The sequence below is a fragment of the Camelina sativa genome, chromosome 12 (genome assembly GCF_030686135.1).
Source record: "Camelina sativa cultivar CO46 ecotype springtype chromosome 12, ASM3068613v1".
NCBI lineage: Eukaryota > Viridiplantae > Streptophyta > Magnoliopsida > Brassicales > Brassicaceae > Camelina > Camelina sativa.
In genome coordinates, this window is record NC_141891.1 from 10,009,112 (window position 1) to 10,024,007 (window position 14,896).

The 14,896-nt window shown below is 34.0% G+C and overlaps 2 non-coding genes and 1 pseudogene across 3 annotated transcripts; 1 reads left to right on the forward strand and 2 right to left on the reverse strand.

The window, feature by feature from the left end:
- The first annotated feature begins 8,541 nt into the window (after nucleotides 1–8,541).
- LOC104731215 (protein DETOXIFICATION 56 pseudogene) lies at nucleotides 8,542–10,749 on the forward strand (annotated as a pseudogene). Its single transcript, XR_015575275.1, has one exon. The product of XR_015575275.1 is annotated as a protein DETOXIFICATION 56 pseudogene (transcript).
- Nucleotides 10,750–10,777: 28 nt separating this feature from the next.
- TRNAK-CUU (transfer RNA lysine (anticodon CUU)) lies at nucleotides 10,778–10,850 on the reverse strand. The gene has a single exon. It is a non-coding gene; the product is annotated as a tRNA-Lys (tRNA).
- A 716-nt stretch (nucleotides 10,851–11,566) lies between these two features.
- Nucleotides 11,567–11,639, reverse strand: TRNAK-CUU (transfer RNA lysine (anticodon CUU)). Its single transcript has one exon. It is a non-coding gene; the product is annotated as a tRNA-Lys (tRNA).
- Between the last annotated feature and the right edge of the window lie 3,257 nt (nucleotides 11,640–14,896).

Below are 14,896 nucleotides of genomic sequence, written 5' to 3' on the forward strand. Positions count from 1 at the left end.
TTCAATACAAAAATAAAGGTGTTTCAAAGTGATGGAGGTGGAGAATTCACTAGTAACAAGTTTAAGGAGCATCTGATTGAGCATGGTATTCACCACAGATTGTCTTGTCCTTATACCCCTCAACAGAACGGCTTAGCAGAAAGGAAACACCGACATCTTGTTGAGCTTGGCTTATGTATGCTATATCACAGTCATATGCCATTGAAATTTTGGGTAGAAGCATTCAACACTGCAAATCACATCATCAACATATTGCCTTCGAGTGTATTGGAAGACTTGAGTCCTCATGAAGTCTTACTCGGTCAGAAGCCTGATTATTCATCTCTCAGAGTATTTGGATCAGCCTGCTATCCATGTCTCAGACCTATCACAAGCAACAAATTTGATCCTCGCTCTCTGCAATGCGTTTTTCTCGGGTACAACAGCCAGTACAAGGGTTATCGATGCTTGTTTCCACCCACAGGCAAAGTCTACATATCACGGCATGTCATCTTTGATGAAAATGACTTACCGTTCAAAGCCAAGTCAAGTATCAGTCTCTGGTCCCAAAGTATGACACACCAATCCTTCAAGCCTGGCAGAAACTTCAAAACTCACCAACTTCATCAACCTCTCTAACTCCTGTCTCACCTCAGTTGCTCCCAAGACCGCTTCCACTTGCTGCAGAACCAGAAACTGAAGAACATACACCTGAAGATGTGAATGTTCCTGAAGAAGAAGATGAGATAGGGGAGGTTCAACAAGCTGACAATCCAGTTGACAATGTAACAAATGCCCATCCCATGACAACAAGATCCAAAGCTGGCATTCAAAAGCCTAATATGAGGTATGCTCTTGTTGCCTCCAAATTTACAAATGGTGAACCTAAAACAATTGTTGCTGCTATGAAACACTCTGGTTGCAATGAAGCTGTTCTAGAGGAAGTAAGGCATATCAATCTATTATGCACATGGTCATTAGTTCCTCCAACAGAAGATATGAATATTTTAGATTCCAAATGGGTCTTCAAGACCAAATATAACCCTGATGGCACGATCGATAAACTCAAAGCTCGACTTGTAGCCAAGGGGTTTGGACAGGAAGAAGGAGTTGACTACCTAGAGACATTCAGTCCCGTCGTTAGAACAGCAACAATCCGTCTAGTCCTTGATGTAGCAACTTCGAGGAATTGGCCAATCAAGCAGCTCGACGTCTCCAACGCGTTTCTACATGGTGAGTTGCAAGAACCAGTATATATGTTTCAACCCTCAGGTTTTGTTGATGAAAATAAGCCACATCATGTCTGTCATCTCACCAAAGCTCTCTACGGATTAAAACAAGCTCCGAGAGCATGGTTTGACACCTTCAGCAACTTTCTTCTTGAGTATGGGTTTCACTGCAGTACCGCTGATCCGTCTCTGTTTGTGTGTTGGATTGATGACAAAATGTTGGTTCTGCTTCTCTATGTTGACGATATCCTGCTAACTGGTAGTGATCACGCTCTACTAGACGACCTGTTACAAGCTCTAAATAGTCGGTTCTCAATGAAAGATCTTGGTCCTCCTAAATACTTCTTGGGGATAGAGATAGAGACATACGCAGATGGACTCTTTCTTCATCAGAAAGCTTATGCTTCTGACATTCTTCATCAAGCCTCCATGAGTGATTGCAATCCTATGCCAACACCGCTTCCTGAACAGCTGGACAAGATCAACTCCGAGCCTTTCTGTGATCCAACTTACTTTAGAAGCCTTGCTGGAAAACCGCAATATCTGACTATCACAAGACCGGATATACAGTTTGCAGTAAATTTCGTGTGTCAGAGGATGCATCAACCAACAACCTCTGACTTCAGTCCGCTCAAACGGATCTTAAGATATATGAAAGGCACACTTGACATAGGGCTACCGATTAAGAAGAACAAAGAGTTCACCTTGTCTGCATACTGTGACAGCGATCATGCAGGCTGCAAACAGACAAGAAGATCTATTGGTGGTTTTTGTGTCCTTCTGGGCTCAAATCTAATCTCTTGGTCAGCAAAGAGACAGCCCACAGTCTCAAGCTCATCAACCGAAGCAGAGTACCGAGCACTGACAGCTACTGCAAGGGAGATTACTTGGGTTTCTTCACTCCTCCGAGACATTGGTATTCCACAATATGAGCCTACACAAGTATAATGTGACAACCTTTCTGCAGTTTACCTCACAGCGAATCTAGCTCTCCACAACAGAACCAAGCACTTCGATACAGATTATTACTACATCAGAGAACGCGTTGCTCTTGGACTCATCGAAACGCATCACATCTATGCGGAAGACCAACTTGCAGACGTGTTCACGAAGTCTCTTCCTCGTAAGTCGTTTGTTCTGTTACGGACCAATCTTGGTGTGTGTGTTCCTCCCACTCCAAGGTTGCGGGGGAGTGTAAGCCACATAGTGGAGATGGGCTCAAGTGAGTCCACCAAAGTTTCCATAACAAGCCCAACAACAGTCAAAGAAGCTGAAGATAAGAAGAACAAAGAGACAGCTCAAAAGCAGAGTACGGAGAAGACGACGAAACCATTATTACTTCACGACAATATATTCAACGTTCTGCAACCTCAACCTAGTGACTCATCATGACAGCTATACCAATTGTCTAACCTATTCTAGATTGTTCCATAATGTCTATATAAGAGAAGTGTAAATCAACATTGTAAATTATTGAGAAAAGTAAAGTTTTTACAAAATCTCTCTCAGAGTCTTTTAATAATAGTATGTCCAAAGACGTGTTTATACTTTATATTAGTATAGTACTTGTTTTACATTTTCCAATAATTAGTTGGTTAGTTAATAATTATTGATCCCATTACAAAAATCAATTAAATTGTAGGAAAATGAGGTCACCCGACTAATTTTATGTTAAAATACGAAAGGCATGAAACTTATCAAACCAAAGTTTTGATGAGTTCACGAGCGCTTAAAAAGAGAAAAGGACAGCTTGCTTTCAATCCCGAATTCTACGGATAATTAGTTGATTGGTTAATTAAATTATGTGGGGTTTCATTAAACGTAAGTAATCGAGGCATTAATTATTAATTATATTGACGTCATACTCAGTACTTAAGGTTTGCCATCATCCAGTACTTGAAGAGGGCATAAAAATGATTCTCATATTGTATTTGGTTTTTCCAAACCATTTACCAACAGATATCAATGAAAATATTAAAAACTTATGGTTTCCATATAGTAAAAGTTTTTCGGGTCAACTAGTTTAGAACAATGATTTACAACATAATGTAGTACTAGTAACTGATAGTAAAATAATTTAGTTAAAGTTGGTAAATGAAGCTAATTAACAACTAGTAAATCTAAATGTAAGTCCAACGTGGAAGACACCTAATTTGCGTCAAACTTTGTCGTGCTTCTGCTTTTTCTCACGAACCCAACTAATGGTCCCCTCCCCACCATATTAGATAAACAATTATGTTTATAAATGTTAAAATTAATTTTTTACTAACCCTTAACCTCAAGTGGATGTTAAATAAATGTCTAAGTGATCTAATCTACAAGCCGTGTAAATAGTTTTTTTTTTGTCAAACAGAAGTAATATGGTTCTTTTTTTGCTTTTTTTTTTCATAAACATAGTTGTGTATTGGGATAGAAACAAAGTTGAAGGCTAGTGTCAATACTTAGGGACGGGGGAGGCATGTGGGTTAATTAATGATTAAGTGGGTGCTTTGAAGGCCATTAAGACGGCATAATTGGAGACAAATTAAGCTAACGACAAAACTATAAAGCTTAAAGAAACCTCACATGATTTAAGGGGTTCTTTCCATTACGAATCTCATTAACACATTTATATTCATTGATTTAATCACACTCAGTTCAGAAACATGGGTTTACCACTAACATATGAAAATCCATAACTGTGATCTTTAGATTGGATTGGATTGGATACCACTCATGGCTAATAAAGAAATCTAATCTAAGTAATACTGTAAAAAACAGAGTATATATATATATACTTGTTTAGAAATATATGTTTGTTTTTGAGGTGATTAGTCTAAGGCTGTTATGTTGGTTTAGAATGATAGTGATGGAGTGGGACTAACATATCGATATGTTTTACTTTTACTTGGATTGATTGGTTCAGTTTGGATTTAATCTTGTTTTTAGGATATAGTAGAAAAAGAAAACTCATTATCTATACTAGTATTTTTGCAGCAGTTTTTGCTCAAAAATACTAATAAGAAAATTTTTTGCAATTAATGCTACTAATGCAATTAATTCTGTCGACCTCTAGCAATTTTATATGGACTTTTTAGTATTTTATGGGTCTTGATAATTCATAATTTAAGGGTCTCCATTTATTTAGGTTGTACAGAAAACGATGTCCAAAATTTCATAGGACCCGCAAAAATATATTCTTTTGCTAATAATCTAGACAAAATTTCCGGAAAATGAATTTGTAGACAAAATTTTTGGAAAATTACATTGAAATAACTATGACATTAATGATATTCTCAATTGTCATGAATACAAATGAGTAGACGCTTGATTTATCAGGCATTCAAACTTTAAAAACTTTTATTGGTTTATTCCGGTTCTTTATTTTAAAGATTTTTAAAAGATTAAATATGAAAAACATTTAAAATTTTTAAAAAGTTAAATATGATAAATATTATACCGTAGATACAAAATAAATATTAAAAGTTAAGATGATATAGTGTGAATTAAAATATCTCCAGACAGGGTTATATAACGGGACAAGTTTTATCGATATTTATATAAATTAAAAAATATCAGTAATTCGGTATTACACAGGTAAAACATCATTTTATTATTTTGTTAACACTGTCAGTATCAGAGAATAGACATATGTAATTAAATTTAAATAAATTTTATATAAAAAATAATTTATTTAACAATTATTATATAATTATAACATATTTAACCAATAAATACAATTTATAATTTTAATATTTTAATTATAAATAATTTTATCCCGCGGATGCTAATCTAGTAGCTTAATATTAATGTTGAACATTGTCTGAAATGGAATCTTGCATTATAAACAAATAATGGGCTTCTGAAATTAAACAATAAAGGTTACATTGGTATATGCAATAATTATAACTAATCGTCCAACTTTTCAGGACGCGTTAAGGGTCAAATTTCATTTTTTTTTTTACAAAAAATATTGAACACTAATCTCTCTTTTGCTATTGGCTGACCAGAATGTTTCCGAACAGCTTGTCTTAGTTCTGCCAAACAGCAATTTTTTTTAGTTAATTATACCTTCTTAAGAGTATTGTATTACTATAATACTTAACCGCAAGATAAACTAAAATATACGAGGACATGAGTTTTTCGAATCAGGTTTTGCTTTCCCAGATATGGCAGTTGTCCAAAGATGTATATGTTATATTTTATTCACTCTCTATGGCTGGAGAAAAAATAAATGTAAACCTAATAATAGCTAAGATATTATTTCAACACAAGATTCCTTCTATTCTAAGTCCCAACTTTCTCCAACGATTTTGAAAATGTTGAATAATTTAACAGTGTTCGTTCTCGCAGCAGTGATGACAAACAATTTTCTAACAAAAACATATATTATACATATGATTGTCTCAAATAAATATCATAAATTAGTAAAATTAAGCATATGTACTATGATGGATTAAGTCAAGGTTATATATATGTCTATATATTTTATACAGAGTGTTGTTAACCATCCAGAAGTTTAACGTCCATTAAAGAAAAGATTATTAGGAAACAAAACATGTAAATTACTAAAAAAAAGTTACTATTTTTTTAAGCCTTACCAAAAAAGTTACTATTGGTTTACATGCCTAATCTTTGATGGACCGGGTGACCGAGATTAAAAAAAAATGGGCCATCATTGCATGAATGGGTTTTTTGGACCCGAACAGTTTCTCAATCATATTTAATTAATTACTTGAAGACTTACGATAAGATTAAGGCTATAAAGTACAAACGAATTTATAAACGTATCCATAATTATACTTATTTGTTTCTTATCTCTAATTCGATGTAAAAGTATATTGTTGAATGCAAATTCTTAAGATCCTAGTACCAGATTCCATTTCACATACTTTTTTGTTCTTTAATTAGTCCTCGTATCATTAGCTATCTAATTTTGATAAAAGGATATGATAATTTCTGTTAAATAAAAAATTATAGCTAAAGTGATTCGCATAAGAAGGAAGCAGAACTTTACAGGTTAACTTAGCTGTATGGGTACTATGGTTCGGGTATAGGATGAAATACCAATTTATTTATATAGGTAACTAAAAGAGAGAATTATCCACGGTAACCCACTTTTGTTAATGATTAGCCATGCTAACCTCTTTTTATTTTTATTGTCAGACTAACTCATATTTTGTGTAAAAATTTCCATAATACCAAAAACGTTCTTTGTTTTTTTCTTTTCAAATGACAAAAATATGTAGTTCATAAAATTATTAAAATTAAATTCCAATCTTTAAATATTTATGAAAATACATTAATTGTTTAAAACCTAATATAATATTAATCTTGAATCGGACTTTTTCATTCTCCACAACATAAGATCTCTTACGTCTTTTTCTTTTTGATTAGTTTTAGTTGTTCAAGTTTATTGAATTTCTGGGCTGAATTATTGTTAATTCTAAACCCCTATCCTTCGATTGTGTTTCTAGAATTCTCTGTTCTTATTTAGATTGAAACTACTATTAATATATTTTAATTGGGTTTCATTAATAAGTTTTAAAAATACCACTGAAATGTAAAAGAGAGGTGGATACAATGGCTATTAAGAAACTTTTATGAAACTACTACCAAACAAGTCTACTAAAATTAATATTAGAGTTCTGCTACAATACACCAGACTTAACCAAAGTCTAGATTACTCCGCAGACTAGCTATAAGTCTGTTTAATATTTTTTAAAAATCTACCAAAAATGCGAAAACTTTATTGAAGTATATGAATCTCCGCAGACTAACTATAAGTCTGCTTAATATATTTTTTAAGTCTACCAAAAATCCGAAGACTTAACAAAAGTCTAGATAACTCCGCAGACTAACTATAAGTCTGCTTAATATATTTTGAAGACTTAACTAAAGTCTATAGAACTCCGTAGACTATCTATAAGTCTGCTTAATATAATTTTGAAGTCTACCGAAAATACAAAGATTGAACCAAAAGTCTATAGAACTTCGCAGATTAGTATAAGTCTGCTTAATATATTATTGAAGTTTACCGAAAATACGAAGACTTAACAAAAGTCATAGATTTACTCCGCAGATTAGCTATAAGTCTACTTAATATATTTTTGAAGTCTACCAAAAATACGAAAACTTAACAAAAGTCTAGATTACTCTGCAAACTAACTATAAGTCTGCTTAATATATTTTTGAAGTCTACTGAAAATGCGAAGACTTAATTAAAGTCTAGATTACTCCGCAGACTAGCTATAAGTCTGCTTAATATATTTTTGAAGTCTACCAAAAAAGCGAAAACTTTATCGAAATATATGAATCTCCACAGACTAACTATAAGTCAGCTTAATATATTTTTGAAGTCTACCGAAAATCCGAAGACTTTACTGAAGTCTATGATTCTTCGCAGAGTAATTATAAGTCTGACTAATATATTTTTTAAGTCTACCAAAAATGTGAAGATTTAACCAAAGTTTAGTCTATAGAACTATGCAGACCTATAAGTCTGTTAAATTTTTTTTTTGAAGTCTACAAAAAAATTACCAAATTTTTTTGAAGATTTTTCTTTTAAAAAATATTTCTTTTTTCATCTGATTCTCTTATTAAATGATTTCCTTTATTAATTTTTGTTTGTCGATTATTTCCTTTTTAAATTTGTTTTTTAAAATAATTTTCTGAATATTTAGTATTGTATGTGTGATTTTTACAATATTTATGTGGTTAGGAAGAAAAATGAGTAATATATGCAAGGGTAATATGGTAAAAATGTGCTATACAAATATTTATATAGTTGTTTCTAATAAATTGTAGGTTAGCGTAGCAAATCTCCCTAACTAAAATTGTGAAAAATATTAATTTTTTTGCTTCCTGGTTGTTTCTTTATGGTTTTGTCCAACAACCACTTTTAATCCCCAATCCCGGAAAACAGTGATAAATCCTTGTCACTTCATAAAAATTAACTAATCGTATCTTTTATTTTTGTCCTTGAGTCCTCTTTAGTCAAAACCTTTTTAGAGAAGCAACAAAATAAAAGTTGAAATATCCAATCATCCAAGAAAAAGATGGTATTCTTATTTCTTAATTCATAATGTTTTTATTTGAAATGATGCCTTATGCAATTATTTGTTGCTTTTTGGAAAGGAAAATATAAAGCCAAGGTCCACCGGTCACATATCCTCTTCCAACACATCTTTGGTCTTTGTTATTTGTATGTTCAACTAATTCTTTCTCAGTTCCGTGAATTATATAGTTTCTATTTCTGTAAGTGAGACAAGTTCTGAAAACCATCCACACAACTAAAAGACTACATTTGTGGTGTATTAGATGATGTCAAACTCTTCTTACATGAAAGTTTTGTTGTTTGCTTTCCCCTATTTCATTCCTCAATCAATATCCAAATTTTCGTACAAACAATAGTTAATTTTTTTCTACTAATTTCACATTTTGGAAAGAAACAAAAAAACAAAATATATGATTGAAAAGTGGAAATGAGACTGTTATGGAATCATCATCACCAATGCACTTAAGGGTGTATACAGGAAACCCACCCAACTTGTTCAACCATTTCTCCCTATTGGCAGTTACAAAAGCATCCTCGAGATAATTGTTTCAACATCACTCTCTCACGCAACTCATGCTTCTGATCTACAAGTTCTATAAAATCCTCCACGCAAACAACAAAACCATTGCCCACCTCCAGACACAATTTCATCTTCATCAACAAAACAAAGTAACAAAGAACTATATCTGCAAATTTGGCAGCAACCTATATAAAGATTTTGTTTCCTTTCTCCCAAATTGTTTATTTTTTCAAGGAAAAAGGATGTCTGAGACATCAAAGTCAGAGTCTGTCGATCCAGAAGTTTCTGGAGGGTTTAGTTCAAAGACCTTGATGCAGAGCACTGTTCATGAGCTGAAGCTGCAGATGAGAATTGGTTTGCCATTGGTGGCTATGAACTTGATGTGGTTCGGTAAGATGACCACCACGTCTGTGTTTCTTGGCCGTCAAGGTGAGCTTAACCTAGCCGGAGGTTCTTTAGGTTTTTCCTTTGCAAACGTTACTGGCTTTGCTGTTTTGTATGGAATCTCTGCTGCAATGGAGCCTATTTGTGGCCAAGCTTTCGGAGCCAAGAACTTTAAGCTTCTCCACAAAACCCTTCTCATGGCAGTGCTCTTGCTACTCTTGGTTTCGGTACCAATCTCTTTCTTGTGGCTCAACGTTCACAAGATCCTTATTGGTTTTGGTCAAAGAGAAGACATTTCCTTCATAGCCAAGAGATATATTCTCTACCTCCTTCCTGAGTTGCCAATCATCTCTCTGCTTTGTCCTCTTAAGGCTTATTTAAGCTCACAAGGTGTTACTCTCCCAATCATGTTCACAACAGCCGCAGCCACTTCTCTTCATATCCCCATCAACATATTCCTCTCTAAAGCAAAAGGGCTTGAAGGAGTTGCAATGGCGGTTTGGATAACCGATTTGGTCGTTGTGATTCTTCTAACGGGGTACGTGATAGTAGCAGAACGATCTAAAGATAACAAATGGAAAGAAGGTGGCTGGTTAGACCAATGTGCTCAAGACTGGTTGACACTTATCAAGCTTAGTGGACCATGTTGTCTCACCGTGTGCCTTGAGTGGTGGTGCTACGAGATCTTGGTCCTTTTAACTGGGAAGTTACCAAACCCGGTGCAAGCCGTATCGATCTTGGTCATAGTTCTTAACTTCGACTACTTGCTTTACGCTGTGATGCTCTCGTTGGGTACGTGCGTGGCAACACGAGTGTCCAATGAGCTCGGCGCAAATAATCCGAAAGGAGCTTATAGAGCAGCTTACACTACACTCATTGTAGGTGTTGTTTCAGGCTGCATAGGAGCGTTAGTGATGATAGCGTGCAGAGGAGTTTGGGGGTCTCTGTATACTCACCATGACCAAATCATCTTAAACGGTGTGAAGAAGATGATGCTGATAATGGCAGTTATAGAAGTTATAAACTTCCCATTAGTAGTTTGTGGAGAGATAGTTCGCGGTACAGCAAAGCCGTCGCTAGGAATGTATGCGAATCTTGGTGGATTCTATCTCTTGGCTTTGCCTTTGGGAGCTGCTTTGGCGTTCAAGGCAAAACAAGGGCTTGAAGGGTTCTTGATCGGGTTTTTAGTTGGAATCTCTGCCTGTTTTACGATATTGCTGGTCTTTATTGCAAGGATAGATTGGGAGAAAGAAGCTGGGAAAGCACAGATTCTGACCTGTAACACAGAGGAAGAAGGTCATGATATGATCTCAAATTAAACCTGAAGAAGTGTATCTTAAAGTGTAAAGAGGTAGATAGGTACGCCTAGTGAGCCTTAAAGTGGAAAATGCAAAGAAAGGAGTGGGCAAATAAGGAAGGAGGAGGTAGAGTCAGAAGATAGCCTATGAAGGACATGTCTTCTGTCTGACCAAAACCAACAAGAATCTTGTTAAGTAAAGATTTTCTTAGGGAAAGTGTGTGTTTAGTAAGTTTTGGCCATTTGGATCAAACTTGTTTTACTAATATGAAATTTAACATGAAAAGATTTTTCCCTTAAGAAAGTAAAGTAACGAATAAGAAAAAGAAAAGCGCCCACCGTGGGGCTCGAACCCACGACCACAAGGTTAAGAGCCTTGCGCTCTACCAACTGAGCTAGACGGGCTGTTGATAGTAAACCACAGTAAATTGTAATAGTCGTAAATACTTGACCAATCTGACTCCTCTATTGGCACTAATGCTTTTACGGTTTTACCATATAAAGAACTCTCTCTTTTACAGCTGAAAGCTAAGGATATTTCTAAAAAAAAACTTGAGAACCAAAAGACATGGATTCTAAGTGAGTTACCAAAATTTACTAAAAAGAAGGAATATAAAAAAAAAAATGAATAAGAACATCTCCAACATGGATTCAGTTTATCAAAAGATAGGATTCAGCTATACAGACTATGTTAGTTGAAGTGAAGACAAAAGAAGAAAAACAAACCTGGACTGTTCTGATTTTGGTATCATATGACACAAAGCCTAAAGGCATCTTCAGTTCTTCACAAACCCACCCTACATCAAACGAAACCTGAAGAAGTATTATATAGTGTAAAGAGGTAGATATATAGTTACGCCTAGTGAGATAGCCTATGAAGGAGATGTGTTCTGTTTGACCAAAACCAACAAGGATCTTGTTAAGTAAGTTTTGATTTACGGAAAGTGTGTGTTTATTAGTAAGTTTTGGCCATTTGGATCAAATTTGTTTTTCTAATATGAAATAAATTCAAAGCTTTTCTCAACTATATTTTTCTTTGCAACATGAGAAGTAAATAAAGCTAAATTGATTTTGGAGAGAGCCTTTAAAAAAGTAAAGTAATGAAAAAAAGAAAAGAAAAGCGCCCACCGTGGGGCTCGAACCCACGACCACAAGGTTAAGAGCCTTGCGCTCTACCAACTGAGCTAGACGGGCTTTTGACAGTAAACCACAGTAAATTTTAATAGTCTTAAATACTTTCTTGATCCTGATGATTCCTGAGTGGTGAAGGTGAAGACTGAAGAAGACAAACAAACCTGGATTCTGATTTTGATATGGCATGACACAAAACGCCCAAACCTTTAAGGCATCTTCTTCACACACCCACCCTACCTGTAATGCAACATTGTATCACTCTGATCAACCAAAAAATTCTCACTCACTACTTTGAATTACTCAATCTATTCTAATCTAAACAGACACGATTTGTTAATTAAAATTTCGGATAAACTAATACGATTCCTGGATAAAGATCGAATAAGAAGAAATCATCAAAATTAACTTAGATCACGAAAACCTACGCGGTGATTTGAGCTGGATTAACAGTACCATAACGGATCCGTCTGTGCGTGCGTGCTTGCGCATTTTAGCTTTCTGGTGCTAATATGGCTTAAGGAATTGAGAATTGAGATGCCCAAGGAAAGGAAGAAGAAGATGACGTCTCCCGTTTCCGACTCCGAGGATGAAGAACTACGAAACGATATCCTTTTGAAGCAGTTGTTGACTCTTTCAGGTAAATGGGCTCTTGTTTTAAATTAGACCAATGGGCCTTTGGCTTATTATCTTCAGTAAACATAAAATATCCACCTAATGTTATTTAAAGAGTATCACATGTTTAGTGTATTTTATTTTTATGTTAATATTATCATCTTCAAACCCAAACTAAAATAAAATAAAAAATCTAGCTCCACCACTAAAATGTACTTATATCTTACTTAACAAAAACAAAGATAAGATAAGTATGTATATCATATTTTGGTTGCATCAATATCTGGATCCATATTGCAAAAGTTCGAAATGTTGTATTCATATCTAACTAACCTTTTTTCTTTCTTTCTTTCTTTTGTGTTAAAGGATTTATCTATATCTAACTTTTAAACAAATGATTTCTTTGGTCAAGAATGTACCGAACGAAATAGTACAGTACTTGTAGCTTCTATCGATTTTCATGAGTATTTTACTTCTGCAAGTATTAAAAAAAAAAAAAAAAAAAAGTGTTGTTCATTGAAATAATAAAGAGTGACATATACCAAACGGAAATAAATATCTTCACCAATACACAGCAAAGTTATTGGAGTACAACCCATTTCTTGTTTTTTTTTGGTTCTTGATGTTTTGGTAGACAAAGAACCTAAAGACATTGATTGTGTCTTGTGAGTGCCATGTGAATCGGAAACACATCTCCGAGGTGTAGTGTGGGGCACTCAAATATATATCTCAACTTTAGGGTTAACCATTAACTTAGGTTGATTTTGGTTTCTTATTATATTTATTGGTGATATATTACTAAGTCTTAACTTAAGTGTTCGACCACGTTCGTTTTATAGATCGATGAATAGAGACAGACACGGACTCGGGTGGTTCGGAGTTATTTTATGTTTTGTCAACGTTTTATTAATTGTTTATAGCGTTGAGTTTTTTGTTGTTATTAAGAGCCGTCAAAAGGCCGGTTTAGAAGTTAAGACTCTTTCTTGTTAGTTGTTTGTTACATATGAACTTCATTTGAATTTAGGTCGCTCACATGATATTAAAATTTTGGAATCTATCGCTGTTTGGAGAGGCTAATTCTGGTTTCAGAGTTCGAATTGTGTTTCAGTTTCATGGCCAAGTGTTGATCATGAGATAGATGGATTTTGGTACATCCTGAGAGGATGATGAAGTGGTATAACACCCCATGTGATGTATCATGCATATGAGCTTGTGATATTCCTTCTGTGCTTAACACATTTATTTCTCTCTTGCGCGCCTTTTTATTTTTATTAGTATGCTTTGTGTAACATATTAGAAAAAGGTGAAGAAGAATCGCGTTATAAAATAAAATAACAAAAAAAGGTTAAACGGGTTTTCTTCGACATCGTTCTTAAAACGTTAATAACATTACTTAAATCACGTTTTTTTCCTTTATAAATGCAAAGCTAATAACAAAAATCACGTTATGTTTTACCAAATATGTTGATCATCAACCAAAAGGTGGACACGACAATGAAATTAATTATCTAAACTTTTGGAACACGATTGAAAAATCTTAAGAATAAGTAATATCTTTTTTTTCAAAGTGAAAACTTATTAGAGCTTCCGATCCCTACAAGGCTACAAGATTAGAATATCGTAAGAATAAGTCATATCTTTTTTCATGAAGTGAACTAGTGAGAAAAGTGAAAACTAATAGAAATGTTACGAAATCTATATAAAGGTAGTTGTTACACCTATCTAAATATTTTGAACAATATAAAATATTTCGAACAAAAATACAACAACTATACTCCTAATTTTGATATATGATCGTGATCAGGCAGTTAGTTGTCGCTGTATCGAAATGTAAAATTCTTAGGTTCATTTTCAAAAATAAAAAATAATATAGTCTGAAGAACATCTTTTACATATTCTATATATATATTTAAAAAATGTTGGCTACCAGCTGTATAATACATGACTTTTTATTATAAAGTGTAATACATGTCTTATAAACGATATATATACGTATTATATTGTTAAAAGTGATTAGAAGATGTCACTATCTTCTAAATTGTGAGTCAAATATTAAGAAAAGTGAAATGATAAGAAATTGGCCGGTTCAAAAGTCTGAACTTACAAGCCAAATAATAGTCCCACGCCACACTCTTCTCTTTGAATTGTCTTTGACAATTACTAATTTTTTTAGTTCATACGTTCCTTACATTCTGAATAAATTATCTCACTCATTAGTGTCAAATGCGAATGGGAAGTATAAAAATACGAAACTAAATGGATAGCATATTATTATATTCGTTATCTGTAATTCTTCTGACCATTGAGTAGTGAGAACTGTTGCATGCAGCGACCACATGTTTTCTGTCTTTGACCAAATCCTAATCCTCTCTATCTGTCCTCTGATTCTTTACAGATTTCATAGAAGAATCTATAACTCGACCGTGATCGACGGCTCAGATCTGACACTATAAATATCGAGATCCAGATAGCTAATTGCGTCCCACTTTCCCGGTTTCACCACTTACTGCGACAATTGCGGATATTTTTTCTCAATAACAGATTATTAAGGATTTAAGTTTTAAAAAAAAAATAATAAAAGAGAGATTTACATCGAAGAAAAAAAAAGTTGTTTACATTCAAACGAATTGTTCCAATAATAACGATCCTTTTTATTATTGTACATCCATTAGCGATTTCTACATAAAATAGTTTAAGTTTAGACC